The sequence below is a fragment of the Malaya genurostris genome, chromosome 2 (assembly GCF_030247185.1).
Source record: "Malaya genurostris strain Urasoe2022 chromosome 2, Malgen_1.1, whole genome shotgun sequence".
Lineage (NCBI taxonomy): Eukaryota > Metazoa > Arthropoda > Insecta > Diptera > Culicidae > Malaya > Malaya genurostris.
In genome coordinates, this window is record NC_080571.1 from 220,630,181 (window position 1) to 220,648,888 (window position 18,708).

General features: G+C 36.5%; 1 protein-coding gene across 1 annotated transcript in view; it reads left to right on the forward strand.

Moving 5' to 3' along the window:
- LOC131427685 (serine-rich adhesin for platelets-like) overlaps window positions 1-18,708 on the forward strand; it is a 460,655-nt gene that overhangs the window by 19,666 nt on the left and 422,281 nt on the right. Inside the window, exon 2 of the mRNA XM_058591094.1 lies at window positions 5,381-5,826. The gene's annotated coding sequence lies outside the window, so the exon portion shown is untranslated. The remainder of the gene's footprint in view (window positions 1-5,380; window positions 5,827-18,708) is intronic.

An 18,708-nucleotide genomic window follows, 5' to 3' on the forward strand; every position in this document is an offset into this window, starting at 1 on the left:
TGTTCAAATGATGCTTTTTGTCATGCAAAACATTTGAACAACCCCCCCCCCCCCCCCCCTTAAGTTCATGTTTTCCAAGTTTGTATATAGGAGTAGTAATAATATATAAACTGAAAAGTCCCGAGCCGAACACATAGATGGCACTAATTTTATTTCAGTCATCTTTTTTCATTTAATACTAACCTTTAAACGACAGCTGTTATAAATTGCATGATATTCATTAGTTTGTGAGTTATTGTGCTAAGAGTGACGCAACTTTCGTTATTTTCACAACAAAGGACCAACACAAATTTCTGCTTCTTGATGGTATAAAATACCGTTCAAGCAAAGAAATGGCTTGAAAAGTGTTATGGATACTCTGCTCCATCAGAAACAATAATAAAACATTGGTTTGCTGACTTCAAACGAGGTAGTAGAGACACCGATGATGCAGAACGCAGTGGACGTCCTAACGAGGCTGTAACACCAGAAAACATTGAAAAAATCCACAAAATCGTTTTGAATGATCGATAAGTGAAGTTCAGGAATTCAGGAATCAGAACAAATTGGCTCAAATGGCACGTTCCCCTTGATATTTGGAGATTTGTTCCTTGCCATCAATTTGTTTTTAGCATCATTTTCCCGATATATAAGAGGGAAGGATTGAAAGGAAATGGTAAGGGTTGGACTAGGAGGATGGGAAAAATTGACGACACAAAAACACATAAAAGCAGAAGTAAATTCTGCACCCCTAAAGGATGCTGAACAATCTGCTGAGGATCACATTTAGTGGAAGCAGAAGTAAATTCCGAACCTCTACGAGGTCCCGAACAGTCTGGTGTTAATAAAACCTCCAACCCCCGAGAGGATTTAGAGATCTTACAAAAGCGACATCATTCTGCACTCCCGGAAGAATGCAGAACGATTCGCAGTATGTACGAGCAGAAGTAAATTCGGTACCCCCTAAAGGATGCCAAACAATCTGCTAAATCCTATTTAAGGTGAATACAGAAGGGATTCATTCACTCCAGGAAGAACGATGAACCCTTCTGTCTATAGCTCCTTACCACATTAGGTAAGAAACGAGAGAATATCCTTCAATTTTTGCTCCGCATACACAGACTCAACCATGTATGGAGAACCAAAAACCCGGATACGTAGCTGCGTCAATGCGGGACAGTTACATATCAGATGATATGAAGTACCATAATCGCATTCACACAAATCACACGAATAATACTCAGCACGTTGAATAGTAGCCATGTGATAATTGAGTTTGCAATGTCCAGTCAAAGCTCTGACCAGAATACTGCAATGATGCTTGGAGAAATGCAGTAGACACTTTGACATTTTCAGATTTAAATCTGGTAGAAATGCTTTTGTCTGAGCGCAAGTTTGCAAGCTGCGCCAGTAGCTGGCATGTTTGGATGCAGCCCAAGAACGAATCTTGTGCTTTATCCAACTAGTTGGAAGTGGTAAAGCTGGTTCAGGACCAACGAAATCATTCGTTGCCCCAGCTCTAGCCAACTCATCAGCCCATTCATTTCCAGTAATACCAGAATGGCCGGGTACCCATAAGAAGTAAACAGCATTTGAAATGCTGAGGCCTTCCATTCGAGTTCGACATGCGATCACTAGATTCGACCGTGAGTCATTCGAACTGAGTGCTTTTAAGGCTGCCTGACTGTCGGAACAAAAATAAATTCGTTTACCACAGATCCTCTGCTGAAGTGCCGATTGTATTCCACACAGAATTGCGTAGATTTCTGCTTGGAACACAGTACAGTATCTACCAAGTGAATGAGACTGCTCCAGCCTCATTTCACGACAGTAGACACCAGCACCAGCACGACCATTCAACAGAGAACTGTCCGTATAACAAACTATGTGTTCATCAAGTTGTCGTTCCAGACAACCAGACAACCATTCCTCACGAAGAGGATAGCTCACATTGAATGTTTTGAAAGGAAAACTGCATGTGAGAGTTAGGTCACTAGGAGCGAGTAAATACTCATCCCACGTAACCATTTGAGACCACAAGCGAGTGTGGCTGGTAGCATAATCTAATGGGTTACTGTTCCAAAGCCCTGTAACCTTAAGACGGTATGCACAAGATAATGCTTCTTGTTTTAGGAACACATGTAGTGGTTTAATGCACAGTAGCGCCTCTAGAGCAGCAGTACGAGTTGTCGTGAATGCTCCTGTCTAACGATAGTTGTGTAGATCCAATGAATATATCTGGGTTTGAGTCCCCATGATTTTCCAAAAGCTCGTCTGCATTGGCCGAAAGTCATGCAAGCTCTTTTAATGCTGAAGTCAATGTGAGCAGACCAATTCAGTTTTGAATCAAGAATAACCCCGACGTATTTAACTTGATCGACCACAGTGACCTCTGAACCAAAGAACTGTAACGGACGAGCTCCTGTGATTGTCCTACGATGAGTGAAAAGCACCATTGATGTTTTGCCCGGATTTACAGATAATCCAACCTGACAACACCATTGTTCAACAGATCGCAGGGCTTGCTGCATTAAATCGAAGAGAGTGTTAATGCTTATACCGGTCTTCAATATATGATAATCGTCGGCAAAACCATAAGTCGGAAATCCAAGGTTATTAAGTTTCCTTAACAAACCCTCAGCGACTAGGTTCCATAAAAGTGGGGATAGTACACCACCTTGAGGACACCCACAGACACTCAGCTTTCTAATCTCTGCCGAAGCGATGAACAAAGAAGTCGATTGCTAAGCATTGGGTGTATCCAATTTGTGATACTTGAAGGTATGCCATGACCACGGGCAGCTTCCAGATTTGAATTGAAAGACAGGTTATCAAAGGCACCTTCAATATCTAGGAAATCTCCCAAGCAAAATTGTGACAATATCAAATTTAACGTTTGAATGATCAAAGAAGATGTACTTATGATCAGACAACGAAGGTTCGAGCTCATCGGAGACGAGCTAATTCACCAACTCATGCGCAATTCTATCAGAGCAGAGAGTTACGTCCAAAACCTCCTCTCTTCCAGATCTAGCAAAAGTTGGACGGTTTCCTGCATTGACTATGTGCAGGTTTGTACTGCTCACAAATTCCATCATATCAGAGCCTCTCGAATTTATATCTGTGCTGCCCCAAATGATATGGTGAGCATTTATGTCACTGCCGATTACAAGCGGTAAATCACTCTTGCAGCAGTATGATATAACCTTTTTGAAGTCATCGCTTGGCGAAGGTTGGTTATGCGGTAAATATGCCGAACAATAGACATATTTCCTGTCTATGCCATCAATAGTCATACCAACTGTGACAGCACAAATATTCCGAGTTGTGAGCTCCGATATGAGAGAAACATCGAGAGCACTATTTGCAAGTATGCATGCTCGAGGCATTTCACGTGGATTTGTCATACCGATCTTGTTGAAGGCAACAAAGACTGGGTTTAACAATTTTCCAACGTAGAAGTTTCCCTTTTGGAAATATGGTTCTTGAACCAAAGCTATAGAAGCTTTACCTTCTTGCAGAAGTCTGGATAGATTCATAGTTGCTGTACGTTTATGCTGAAGATTGATTTGTGCCACTCTAACCATTATCAATTAGAGTAACGAACATTCCACCTCCAGCACTAACCGTACAACAACTAGAAGAAACCAAAAATATTGGCTTATAATCGCCTATAGCGAACCATGTAAGGATTTTGTTAAATGTTTTAATCATTTAAATCCCACGAGTTACGAAGAAAGAAGTCGTCCACTGTGCCAGAGCTTCGCTTAACATAGTAAGGGAAAACCCCAAGATATTCCGTTCACGACTGCATTGTTTAACCTCCTGCAGCCATTCAGCCATCGGCACGGAAATACACCTTGACTTAGGAGTTCCTATTTTTGTGGCCTTTTACGACATGGAACAGGAAACCAGTGGATCAATTCTTGGTAAAAAATAATTCCGCCGGATGCCACACGGCTTACCTGTTTGGTGGACTTATACCACCGGTACAGGTGGACCGTAGCGTTATTCTTAGCCAGTTGGGAAACCGCTACCGACACTACACGGCTATCTAGGCTGCTCAGAGAGGGAAGTTGACATTGATGGTCAACTTCCATGGATGGCCGAGCAGCCGCTGAAGTTACGTGAGTTAGGTGACATCGTTAAGATATCAAAATAACGTGTTAGCTTTATTTTACATGAGCATTTGATTATGAGAAAGCTCTGTTCAAAGTGGGTCGTTTTAGTGTCGATATGTGACAATGGATGAAACATGGATTCTTCACTTCACTCCGGAATCAAAATGATCGTCATATGAGTGGACTGGCAACTGATGAACCTCGTCCAAAGCACCCGAAAGCACAACAATCGGCTGGAAAGGTTATGGCCTCGGTATTTTGGGATTTGTCGACTATCTTGAGTAAGGAAATACTATTAACAGTGAATATTTTATAGCGTTATTGGAGCGTTCGAAGGCTGAAATTGCAAAGAAACAACCTCATATGGCAAAGAAAAAAATTTCGTTTCATCAAAACAACGCACCGTGTCACAAGTCAATCAAAACAATGTCAAAACAACATGAATTGAGCTTTGAATTGCTCCCACATCCCCCGTATTCGCCAGATTTGGCTCCCAGCGACTATAGGATGACCCTAAATGACTATAGGATGTTCGCAGACATGAAAAAATGCTCGCCGGTAAGAAATTTCGCACGAAAGAAGAGGTTATCGTTGGAACTGAGGCCTATTTTGAGGCAAAAGATATATCGTTCTACAAAAGTGGTATTGAAATGTTAGAGCAGTGCTGGAATGATTGCGTTGCTCTTGATGGAGATTACGTTGATGAATAAAGTCAATTTTGAACCAAAAAATCGTGTTCTCTTTGTTAGGCCCGAGACTTTCCAGCTTTTATATGTGGGACTGACTTCAAAGAGTTATTTTTGCTGATTAATTCCCGGTTTATCATCGGGCTCTGGTGATACACAAGCATTTATTTTACCGAGAACTTGCTACTTCGATAAATAAAATTAGTGTCATTTTTTGTTTGGTGGCTGTAGCAATAAATAAAGGGAAACAGAAATTAATCCATCAAACGAAATTTGTTTAAGTCTTGTTTTTTCATGGTCCTCTGATAAAAATTATCGTAGCTTTCATTTGCGGTAATTGCATGCCTTGTTTGAATATCACCAAACTGAGGCCGGATTACTGTTGACGAGTCCTTAATTGCTGCCATAATCCCATTTTCCACACAAAAATTCATTAAATCTTTGATTGAGCCGTGTTTACACATACCGAAATGATTGACATATTGATAACGCCATATTCATTGCATTATGTTTACTTCACTGAAACGAATTTGTGTAGCGGTAATAAATTTGATTTCTCATGTTCGCCTTTTCTTGTTTGCTCGTATTTTTCAGTGAAAACATCATTATCCTAGCTGCGAACTGGCAGCCAGTAAGTGTTGATTTCGTTTGAATCCGAGGCAAACCTCAACGTGGAAGCAGGATTCAACATTGGTAACATAACTGCTAGCGGTAGCCAAGCAACGGAAGGTGCGAATCAGTACTAGAGCAAACATATTGCGCGTTCCGTGAAAACCCCTGGATAGTGGTGAAAAGTGCCGATACAACTGAATGGCGCAATAAATTCTGTGGTGATAAACAACTTGTGGTGAAAAATAACACTGAGATAGTGAATGCGCGGCATAGAGCAGAGACAGAATTCAGGGTAGATTGGCAAAAGTAGAACAAGTGAGTGTGAAAAATTTCCGCTATAATCTCGATAATCTTGATGATTTACAACTGTCAGAAGTGAGTTTAAAACAGGAAAAGAACGGTTCGAACCGAGGCGTATTGTCTACCAGGTAAGTAGAGAGTGGATGAAAATAATTAAAATGCCGGATTCTGTTGTAGCTGCTGAGTTTTTCTTTGTGCAAGCACCAAAGCGAGTTACAGAGCATTCTTGCTAAGGACATCATTGCAGGCACCTCGTTGAACGATGATCTGTGTACGTACTTGACCCGAACACGGTGAAAGAGTGGAAAAGTGCTCGAAAGGGAAAAATTGATAAGACAGGCTTCAAGCTGAGTTTATCAGATTTACCAAAGACAAGTGAACACAAAGCTGTCATGTAGGGCTGCAACTTTTTCTGTGTTCTACACTGAGCATTAGACAATCTGAACTTCACATACTGCCAAAGGAGCTAAAGGGCTTTGAGTTTTTGAGAAATTTCTCTGGGAAAAGTTATTTTTCAGCAAGACAATTCACGACTAATGTTTAAGATGCTATCAGAAGAGCGGTACGGGTATGATTCGAATTCAAGAACGAATTCGTGATTTGATGGAATTTACACGAAAATGGTTTCCAGGAGAACATTTGTATCTTGGAACTGAAATCGCTTTAAAATTCAGATTTAACATTAGTTATTTGGAATAGCGAAACCTGTGGAATGATTTTTATTCAAAACACGTTGAAAGGATGAGTCTATAACCTTCAACGATAAATTTTCTCGGTGTTGCTTGAATATATATCAACGATCTTAGGCTCGCTTGAAAGTGGGTATTGAGTCATTGATGAAGTTTGAAGGATATCCTCCCTGGTTTAGTACAAATAAGTTACACAGACTCACAAATATAGAACCATTAGATGTAATGTCACATAATATTATAAGCAAATTCCGACAAAAATCGATGCAATCTTCAATTGAATCGATTCGCTCTTTGTATTAGTTAGTAAGCTAGTATATAAGTTTCTTTTTCCCCATTATACATTACAGGTGGGTTTGAATTTTCCCTACACAAAAATCTCAGAATTGCGGAAGCAAATAATGTCCACATGGTAATAACCAAATCATATATATAATAGGGCTGAAAAGTCACCACTTGTGGCTGAACACCCAATTTAAATCTTAATAAATTAATTTTAACTCATATTCCAATAAATAGTCATTTAAAAAAAAAAAAGTTTGAAGGATAAATCATAAATCCTACCATATAATGGTGTAAGCGACAAACATGACAAACAAAACTACTATCTATTCACCCAATTCGACTCGTTTGAAAGCTGTTATTGGATTATTTGATACATTAAAATGGGTCACGTCAGAAAACTCCGGTCGAATATAAATAATCGTACAATTTTCCTAACCGATTCCGACATTCTTATGCTCATTTGGACCCAGTAATGTGACCACAACTTACTTTACTTTTACTTTACTTTTACGTTAACTTTTACGTTATCTTTTACGTTAACTTTTACGTTAACTTTTACGTTAACTTTTACGTAAACTTTTACGTTAACTTTTACGTAAACTTTTACGTTAACTTTTACATTAACTTTTACGTTAACTTTTACGTTAACTTTTACGTTAACTTCTACGTTAACTTTTACGTTAACTTTTACGTTAACTTTTACGTTAACTTTTACGTTAACTTTTACGTTAACTTTTACGATAAGTTTTACGTTAACTTTTACGTTAACTTTTACGTTAACTTTTACGTTAACTTTTACGTTAACTTTTACGTTAACTATTACGTTAACTTTTACGTTAACTTTTACGTTGACTTTAAGTTAACTTTTACGTTAATTTTTACTTCAACTTTTACATTAACTTTTACGGTAACTTTTAACTTAATTTTTACGTCAACTTTAACGTTAATTTTTACATTACCTTTTACGTTAATTTTTATGTAAACTTTTACATTAACTTTGTGTTATCTTTTACGTTAACTTTTACGTAATCTTCTTTGTTAACTTTTACGTTAACTTTCCATAGCTTTTACGTTAACTTTTACGTTAACTTCTACATTAACTTTTACGTTAACTTTTACGTTAACTTTTACGTTAACTTTTACGTTAACTTTTACGTTAACTTTCACGTTAACTTTTACGTTAACTTTTACGTTAACTTTTGCGTTAACTTTTACGTTAACTTTTACGTTAACTCTTACGTTAACTTTTACGTTAACTTTTACGTTAACTTTTACGTTAACTTTTACGTTAACTTTTACGATAAGTTTTACGTTAACTTTTACGTTAACTTTTACGTTAACTTTTACGTTAACTTTTACGTTAACTTTTACGTTAACTATTACGTTAACTTTTACGTTAACTTTTACGTTAACTTTTACGTTAACTATTACGTTAACTTTTACGTTAACTTTTACGTTGACTTTAAGTTAACTTTTACGTTAATTTTTACTTCAACTTTTACATTAACTTTTACGGTAACTTTTAACTTAATTTTTACGTCAACTTTAACGTTAATTTTTACATTACCTTTTACGTTAATTTTTATGTAAACTTTTACGTTAACTTTGTGTTATCTTTTACGTTAACTTTTACGTAATCTTCTTTGTTAACTTTTACCATAGCTTTTACGTTAACTTTTACATTAACTTTTACGTTAACTTTTACATTAACTTTTACGTTAAGTTTTACGTTAACTTTTACGTTAACTTCTACGTTAACTTTTACGTTAACTTTTACGTTAACTTTTATGTTAACTTTTACGTTAACTTTAACGTTAACTTTTACGTTAACTTTTTCGTTAACTTTTACGTTAACGTTTACGTTAACTTTTACGTGAACTTTTACGATAACTTTTACGTTAACTTTTACGTTAACTTTTACGTTAACTTTTACGTTAACTTTTACGTTAACTTTTACGTTAACTATTACGTTAACTTTTAACTTAATTTTAACGTCAACTTTAACGTTAATTTTTACATTACCTTTTACGTTAATTTTTACGTAAACTTTTACGTTAACTTTGTGTTATCTTTTACGTTAACTTTTACGTAATCTTCTTTGTTAACTTTTACGTTAACTTTTACCATAGCTTTTACGTTAACTTTTACGTTTACCATTACGTTAACTTTTATGTTCACTTTCATGTTATCTTTTGCTTTAACTTTTACTTTTACGTTAACTTTTACGCTAATTTTTACGTGAATTTTTATGTGAAATTTTACGTCAAATTTTACAGTAACTACGGTAACTTTTACTTTAACTTTTATGTTAACTTTTACGTTAACTGTTACGTTAACTTTCATGTTAATTTTTGCTTTAACTTTTACTTTTACGTTAACTTTTACGTTAATTTTTACGTAAATTTTTATGTGAAATTTTACGTCAACTTTTACAGTAACTACGGTAACTTTTACGTTAGCTTTTACGTTAACTTTTACGTTAACTTTTACGTTAACTTTTACGTTAACTTTTACGTTAACTTTTACGTTAACTTTTATGTCAACTTTTACGTCAACTTTTACATTAACTTTTAGTTTTTAAATCATAATGCCGGCGGTGGAAATTTATCCGTGTAACATATTATTATCAAAGCAAAATCTTGGCAATATACTTTTTTGTGGAATATGGCCTTTCTGTTTCAACAGACTTCTAAGCCGATTCTTAGAGTAGAGAACCGTTGAAGGGTAGTACTGTTTCCAGATATTCTAGAGTAAGTCCACCAAATTTGCAATATTTATTCCAGTTTCTGAAACATTGGTTGGGCATGGCCCATCCATTTAAATTTTAGAGGCGGCCAAACCCCTCTTTAGTTGCTCCGGCTTTTTATTTAGATTATGTCCTTCATTGTGTTCAGCCGAACATTATTCTCGAATTTGAAAGCACAGTTTTCAACATGTTTCAAGTATTGAAGAAAATAGAAAATAAAACGTATACCACTTTTAAATTTGACATAAGAACTGTTCGAATAAATTTAACTGAAATGGCTTACTTGCTTCAGTGTCAGTTACATGTTTCTTTTGCCGTATGCAATTTTAAGCTGCTGAACGTTTTCAAAATTTGGCAAAGTTTCTGTAATAGGAGCTAGGTTTTATCTTATTTGACATTTTGATTGCAAAATACGAAAATGCGACTATGGAAGATTGCCGCACTTCACGAAGCATTGTGATTTTCAATTCATTCTGATAGTATTGACATGCAACACTATCTACAACGTCAACAATTTTCGGTTTATTGAATCTTTGCTTTTTATTTAACTTCTGAACGCTTGAGAGAAAAATAAAATTCGAATGCCAAAATATTTAACTTACGTCCTGGACCACGATGCTATGCTGCTTTTTAAGAATGAAAAATTTCGCATAATTCAACCAAACTTGAATCAACATAACAAATAGAAGTAACTTTCGCGTAGACAACTTGAAGAGTTTTATATTTCATCTTCGTTCTGCCATTTCGATCCTCCTAACGAACCAAAATTTCATAAGTTAAACTTTTCGGGAGGTTGCTTTGGGTCTGTCTTTTCTTCTCAATTCGCTACTAAACCACGCCTTATTACCCTCAGGGCATAACCGAGAGAGGCCGTAGAAGAAAAAAAAAATAGCACAACCAACATGGGATTTTTTTTTTCGTTGAATGCCTTGCATTGTTATTTGCGTTTGTAGAACGACTGGAATTTCGGTACTTCAACCGTTTCTGCCTACGAATCGAATGAACCAATTTGGAAAGTAGTCTTCAGTCCACTTGTCAGTTTTTTTTTCCTGTTTTCACTGCAATGGCTGCAGTTTCGAATATCCAACTTCAAACGCTCAAAGAAATGATAAAATCGCCCTCTCATATTGTGACACTAGACAGCCATAGTTCTGATCATCATCATCGGTTGTGGCAATAAATTTCAGATGCTTCCGGGAAGTCCAGCTCAAACCAGGTCAAGTGTGGAACCGTCAAGTGCAATTCAAACCATAGCCAGCACGGTTATAGCGTCAGTGTCATCTGCCTATCTAGTATTGCATATTCACAACCGGTGTCCATTTATTTCCTGACTCGGTGTGGAATCCTGACCAGATGGCGAAGAAAAAAAATGGAGGTCGTTTCAGGTCCAACAATCGAATCGGTTTTAATTTGCCAATTTATTTGCCTCTGCCATTCAACCGATCTGGCAAGGCACGTAGATCAACTTTATGCCAATTTCGGAAGCCAGTTCATCCTTGTTTGCTGAACCAGTGCCGAACGTGTACCGAATGGGAACACAGCATCCTTGCATCCTAGCACTGTTTGATGTTGAACTTTGACTCACAGTGAAAAGCACACAGCTGCGGGTTCAGTTTTTGGAAGTATCACTAATCTGGTTTTCTGTTCCGGCCTATAAATTTAAAGGATATACGAGTATGCATTTTGGTTTTGCGGATTTACGTGTAGATTGGACCAAACACAAAAATGCTTATTTGACTCGGAGCCGATTTATAATTTTGCTATAAGTAGTACCATCCAATCAGGCTTAAATGGCTCAAACACAAATTAATGTCCTCAACATGATCTAGGTTTGAAAGTAATTTTTCATTAGAGAATAAAATAAAGATGAAGAGGAATTTTCTAGTTCTAAGTCAGTTTTAAAATTTGAATTTGGAAATTGTAACAATGAATTCTAACAATGATCAGTGTCCCATCTCAGATCTCACAATAATCATAACTTTCATGGTACTCTCGACAAATTGGGTCAGTTTTATATTTGAACACTTTTGTTAGAAACATTTTAAACACCTTTCTCTCTATAAATACCTTCTTAGTAACCTCCGATTTTCAGATTCGTATATCTGTCTGCTATGAAAAAAAAAACAAGTGTTTACGAGTGGTATAAGCGTTTCCAAGATGGCCGCGAAGACGTTGAAGACGACGAACGCTCCGGTCGACCCAGCACGTCAATAATCGATGAAAATGTGGGAGAAGTGGAAAAAATGATTATGGATGATCGCCGAATCACTATTAGAGAAGTTGCTGATGAAGTTGGCATATCAGTTGGCTCATGCCATCATATTTTTTCAAATGTTTTGGGCATGAAACGAGTGGCAGCAAAATTCGTTCCAAAACTGCTGAATTTTGATAAAAAAAAACAAACGCATTACCATCGCTCAGGAGCTGTTAAACGACGTCAACGACGATCCAAATTTACTTGAAAGGGTCATAACTGGTGATGAAACATGGGTGTACGGTTATGATGTCGAAACAAAAGCACAATCGTCCACGTGGAAGCACCCAACGTCACCAAGACAAAAATCGCCGAGCTCAAAAAAACACGTCTACACCAGCCGCTACAAGACAGAATGTAAACAATGAATACAGCTGAAAATTTCACCATACATTAGGAACATATGTACCAACACAATAAAAAAAAATTTTAATTACCGGACTCTCCAGACGCGCGCAATTAAAAAATTCCGGGAACTTTTTCCGGGAAGAAAGAACCGGGAAACAGACCTCGTATATGTGCTTGTAACGTACTTCCGTAACTCCTCGTCTCTTTATGAAATTTTTTATGACATCATTATTTCCACGTAATTTCTCAAAGTATTCCATCTGATAATGATTATTTTCTAACGAAAGGCTGTTTAACATCATAACTACATTCGTACTTTAGAATAACTTTTTTATATAATTTATTTTACCCCGGCTTCATCCATTTTGGTCGTTCATCGGGAAGGAAAACCTATAGAATAACGATTCAGTTAATACAAATGTTGTTATAAACTCTTCAGTCAACAGTTTTCTCTATTTACATAAAAAAATGCAACTTGATTGTATGATTTCGTCAATTCAGATCAATGTTGAGAATACTTATTCTCCCTCTCTCTTGTGAATATTTTTGTGAACCTCACTTGGTTGCTAGAAATATACTGTACTCGTAAAGAAGTACAGAGGGGTCTCGTATAACGCGGTACACCGGGGGCGTGAAAAGCGAATCCGCGATAAACGGGACCCAGAGCATATCGGATTTCGACTGATTGGGGCTGTGAACGAATTTCTCGCTTCGATCGACAGATAAAGCTATACAATCTTCGGCAAACTTGTTGTAGATACTTAGACCAACTACACTAAATAGTTTGACCGACAATTTGTTGAGAACTGCTCCGCCAGGGGCGCTTTGAAAAAAGCATGAAATAATTCATATGTTCACAATAAAAAAACAGTTTGAACATGAAATATCGCGAATATTTTGCTCTCGGTGGTGTCGGTGGTGTCAGTGTTTTCAGAAAGAATGTTCCGGAGGTCAAAACAGCTCAAATGGTGTAAACAGTAATTGAAATTTCTCGCATGGCTGACTCTTGTGTGCTATTCAGCGTTCGAAATTCCTGCAACTCAAAATCATGTTGACTTATTAAGATGGTTTCTTCGAGAAGGTGTTTTAAGGTTCCAATGCCTATTGAACGATTGATGAAACAGTTCTTATTGTATCTACATTGTGATCTTCTGTAACTGAATACCATACTTGTTTATGAGAGTGATCTTATCGATCAGTTTTTGAATAAGTTGATGAAAGAGAGACAGATTTTGAACTGTTTCTCTAGAAGGCGTTAGTAAGTTACTAAAGTATTAAGATGAATAAGCTATCGACATCTGAAATCTGAGGAACTTGATAGAGTGAAAACTATAATTTCATACTTAATGTTTTGATTATTTATACAATTATATAATGTTAAGTACATAAAATGTGACATATATTGCTTATATAGTTTCATTTTATTTTTTATTTAAATTAAACCTTTTTTATTGAACAGGGAAAAGCTTAATGGAGCGAAAATTTCATAGTCACGCTCTTCATCAGGCAGTAAATCTATAAACTCAGTTTTTGTAACAAGTGCGGATAACCAATTCGAGGTTGTAACAAAAGCTGCTACGCAAACGACCAAAGACATATTTCGGTGAACTGATAAGTAGCTAAAATTGAAAAGTTTGCAGGGATTACTGCAAGGGAAACTAAGAAAAGCGAACCGAAGAAGTTTATTCTGAATGGCTTTGACGCGGTGAATGTCAAGTTAACAATAAAGAGCCAAAAAGACAGTACCATTTTCAAGAATCGCAAAACAGTTCACAATATAGTGCCTTTAGGCAATACATGTTTTTAAAGGTCTTTGTGATACTAAATATAAACCCTAGTACTTCGAAAATTATGTATTTGATGTTATCCTCAAAATTAAGTTTTGTTTACAACAGGACTCTTAAATCCTCTACGGTCGAATTCCGTTGGAAAACATTTCGGGAAACGATATGGTTGAATATGACTGTTGAGCATTTGCGATAGAAAGAATTTACGAATTATTTTAATGTATACAAAACCATTCTATTGAGACCGCAGCAATTGGAGAAAAAAATTGAACTTTTTCTTGTGGGAATTTGGAATTTGGTATTTGAAAGGATTAATTAATTTACAATCATTGGCTAATGTTAGTTTTAGGAATTGTTGTGGAAGGTTGAATTCATTTAAATAACAAATAGTATCAAAAATAGTCGAAAATGAAGATATTATTCAAATTATTAATCGTACAGCAAGTTATGGTTAGTTTTGTTCACTCTGATTGTTCTTCCATTCAATCAATAAGTTTATTAGTTGTGTATTAGATTGTCTAAGGATATGTTGCATTTGTGCTCGTCGTTCGATGTTGTTATCCAAAGAACAAAAGTTCTCCAATTCGTTAAGTAGCAATATTTTTGAGTTGATTTCTTCAGCGCTTGGTTGTGGAATAATAATATCGTCTATATCATCTTTATCTGCGTAACATCAGTGACAATTTTTTCTGCCGTAATCAATTTATCAGCGATGATGTCATCAATTTCCTCACGAGAAATATGTTCAGCACCCATCTTTTCACCGAATTCCTTAATTTCAGAAATTATTCTTTCGTTCTCAATATCATCGATTTGTGTACCAGGCTAAAAAAAAGATGGAAGTAGTTTTTTCCAGCAATTTTTCAACTTTGATGACTTAATTTGAACTAAAACTGATTTTTTTTTTTTTTATTTAAAAGATGTTTTTTATTCAGGCCTATTTGCGTACAAGCTTTACGTGGCCGAATTAGCCGATTTTTTAAATAAATAATTTTTCGAAGTGGATCTCGTTGTCACTCTTTTTCTAGGAGGAGAAGAGCTCCCATTTCCCTCCTGCGAGGGTTGAGGGGCACTTTGTTCGTGGCTCGTCTCGTCCTCCATTGCCGCATCGGTTGTTTTGTTGTTGATTTCCGTCTTCTTTTCGTTTTCCTTGTTGTTCGCAGTCTTGAGCTCGTTGCTAGTTGCTGTAGGAGCGCCTTGTTGTACATTGGTTGCAGTTGTTGGTTGGTTTGATGGTGAAACAGGAGTACTACGCTCACTAGTTTTCGTTGTTGAACGGTTGACCTTGTCTTTTGTTGAAGATGTTCTTTTCGCAGTTTCAGTGCAAGGTTTACCGTAGTGTGCAGGTTGTTCACAAAACTGACATGTAACCAGTTGATTTTCATACGTAATCAGCGTTTTACACGGATGTTTCCCGTCTTGATTACAAATGATGTAAGATGGAATTGCTTTACGTAGTTGCATACGTACCACTCGCACGCCATTCCGGATACCCGGAAAAAAATTCCGCCATACTTCCCTTTCGATGGAAAGAACTTCACCGTACTGCGACATACTTTCCCGAACATACTCATCGGTGGACTGCGGGGGAAGGTCATGCACGCGTACTTGTATGGCATTGTCCACCATGTGCACAGGAATTTTGTATTTAATGTTGTCACACTCAACGCTGTGCACCTCGTTGTTAACCGAAGCGAATGCAATTGCATCGCTTTCACGTTTAAACATAATGTACACACAGTTAGACGCCTTGTTGAATTGAATCTCAGTTACATTATTAGCGTCTAGATGCATTCGTTCTTTAAGTAAGATTTCAATTTCATTTGCTGCTGGTCTAACTTTGCAACGCTTGAAATCTATACAAATTGAATTTGGCCTTGTTGGCCAAGTTTCAGGCTTTGTTAAATCGTATTTGACCATTCCGTACACTCTATTGTTCACTGCACTGTATTGTCTTTGTTTCTTTTGCTTCGACCGCAAACGATTTTCGACTGCGTTGGCTGAGATGCGAGCACGAACTGACTAAAACTGATTGAATGCAATCAAAGCAATTCCGATGTTGCGATTTAAGCAAAATTGTTCTAACTCGGGAATGAAACAGTTTTTCATTCAATCTTGGAAAATTTCTCGAGTCATCCAGCCTTTTTTATTGCTCCGGTAGTGTACTGGGGATTCGAACGCTGCAAATTTTTTAAAGCACGCGATTTGGTACATTAATAACACTCCAAATACCAGGCCTGAAAAAAGTTGGAACGGTAACTTCGAGCTATCATAGCTCAGCTGTTTTTCAACGAATCTTAATAAATTTTACACCCTCGAATTTTGTGAAGTTCGTAAATTGATTCAAAAACTTTGTAGCAGACGATTGGTAAAGGAAAACCAATGAAAATTTGATTATTCCCGTTCAAGGTTTTTTTCACGCGCCCAAAATGCCCTATCTGCTTAATTTCTACTGGATGATCTGAAAGTTTGCTACAACGTATTTATAGGAATCAATTGCATATTCACGTCTCCAACACAGCCAAATGGAACGAAAGAAAGAATCTTTGATCGTTCTTTCTGTTGCACTGTAGTTGTTTTTATATTCTAGCTTTCAACTAGTATATAGTAGTATGTATACGAGAAAGTAATTCTGCAGAAACACACTAACACAATTACGATAGCGTCGCGTAGGATGTATGCTTAGTAGATTTGTTAGAGAATCGCATGACACAAAATCATTTTATGACGGAGGGAAGCACATGAGTTCGCATCATTTTGCGAATCCTATGAAATAACAGCTATTTTAGCAAACCGAAAAATTCAGAAAACTATATAGAAACCGCATATTTCGAAACTTGAGAAATCCCATAAAAGTGATCATATTTCTTATCAAGTTTGTCCACGACCAGACAGCTATTAATTCCTACACAAGCATTGTAGAAAAAATCTCTATCGTCAACTAGTAACGAAACAAACAAATATAATTTTCCCAAAAAATAGCTTTCTAAGTCATCATGATCGCAATAGCGCAACCTTTTTATCGAATACTAAACTACTGTTCCTATTATCGAATACTTTTTGATGAACCAAGCAATGTTGAGGAAGATACACTGCTCTTAAATTCACACACAAGCTTTTATCAATCTTCTAACCAGTTTGTAAACCCTCGAAAAAACATAAATCAAGATAAAGAAATAAAGAAATCTTAATAAATCAACATAAATCAAGATTACAGGAATTTCCAACCCAGAATTGCACACCAGCATCACCAAGTGAGTAAATTTTTTACAACTGTTCACACTATTTAATCTGTTTTACCTCTTTTACTTTCTTTCCGAAAACACCGCCAATCTATATCATCAGGTTTTAGAGAAATAACATAATACATTTTATATTGTAAGATTGTGATCACACAAACGCCATTCTGTGGGAAGGTTCTCAACTAACAATGTTTTCATAATGTAAATTATAATATTCCTAACAACTTTCCAACAAACGAAACCGCTCTATATCTTTTAGTTTTTTCATAAGAACATAATTCTGATAATTGATATTTGTATTCAAGCACACTAGCTACATCTGATGGAGTAAGTCCGAGTTAATACTTTTGCTGTTTGACAAACTCCCGAATTCTCGCATTCTTCAAAATACTATAATTTGCGAGTTACTTGAAGCTCAAATCGTTTTGTCTGTATTATGCTAATGATTTATATCATGTATTTTTCAAAACGCCCCTAGCGGAGCAGTTCTTAACTAATTGTCTATTAAACTACACTAAATTGTTGGTCTAAGTATCTACAACAAGTTTGCCGAAGATTGTGTGGCTCTATCAGTTGACCGAAGCGAGATAACCGTTGACAGCCCCAATCAGTTGAAATCCCATATGCTCTGGGTCCCGTTTATCGCGGTTATTAACGAATCCGGAAACAACGAATACCGGAAAAACCGAATCCGCGTTGTACGAGACCCCACTGTACCAGTTTTTTGTAAAACCCGATAAATTTTCTCTTACACTTAGTCCACTCCCTCACTCTCGAAATAACCTTATAATCTATTTTGATTTAACTTACTTTTTGTCAGTGATCTTACTACAGATCTCCTCCATGATTACCCTGAGTAGTGTAGAATGTATCTGTGCTTTTCGAAAAATATCGATTCCCACCTTTGGTACATGTGCCACTTATTGGCAATTCGTTTAGTCGTTTCGTAGTTATGCTGAGACTTAAATACACTCGCGTTCATAGGCAGATAAAGATTATTTTCTCTTAGATTTTTTGAATTCTCGGCAAAATATAACCAGATCTTTTGAAATTATGGATAATTGTGTAGCATTCTAATTAACAACAGCAATACTATCTACTACGACCTTGAAATTCTTGTCACTCTCTTGTTTTACAAAAAATGGGAGATGATTATTTATTTTAAAAAAACCCCTCCTTCTAGTCATTGATCCCCTTCCCTTATGTTAAGGACACTTGCTACACATTCTTCCCCATGAAAAATGTCCTAATGATCATCTCTGAAGAGCAAGAAGTATCTGTGCCAAATTCGATAGCAATCCGTTCAGTAGTTCCGGAGTTATGCCGTTACAAACATTACATCCCCTTTTTAAAGGCACGTACTACATCCACCCCACAGGAATACCCTTATAGCCATATCTAAGTTGCGCAAAAAGCATCCAGGTCTTCAAAAAGTATCGATTCTTGTCAAATTAAATAAATTTGTTCATGACCCCTGTTAAGGATACTTGCTACGCTCCCTCCCCCATAAAACTAACCTTACAACTATCTCTGAAGAGCAAAAAGCATCTATGTCAAGCGTGATAGCAATCCGTTCAGTAGTTTCGAAGTTATGCCGTTACATACCCCCTTTAAAGGCCTTGCTACATCCACCCTCCATATATATCATATCTAAGGTAT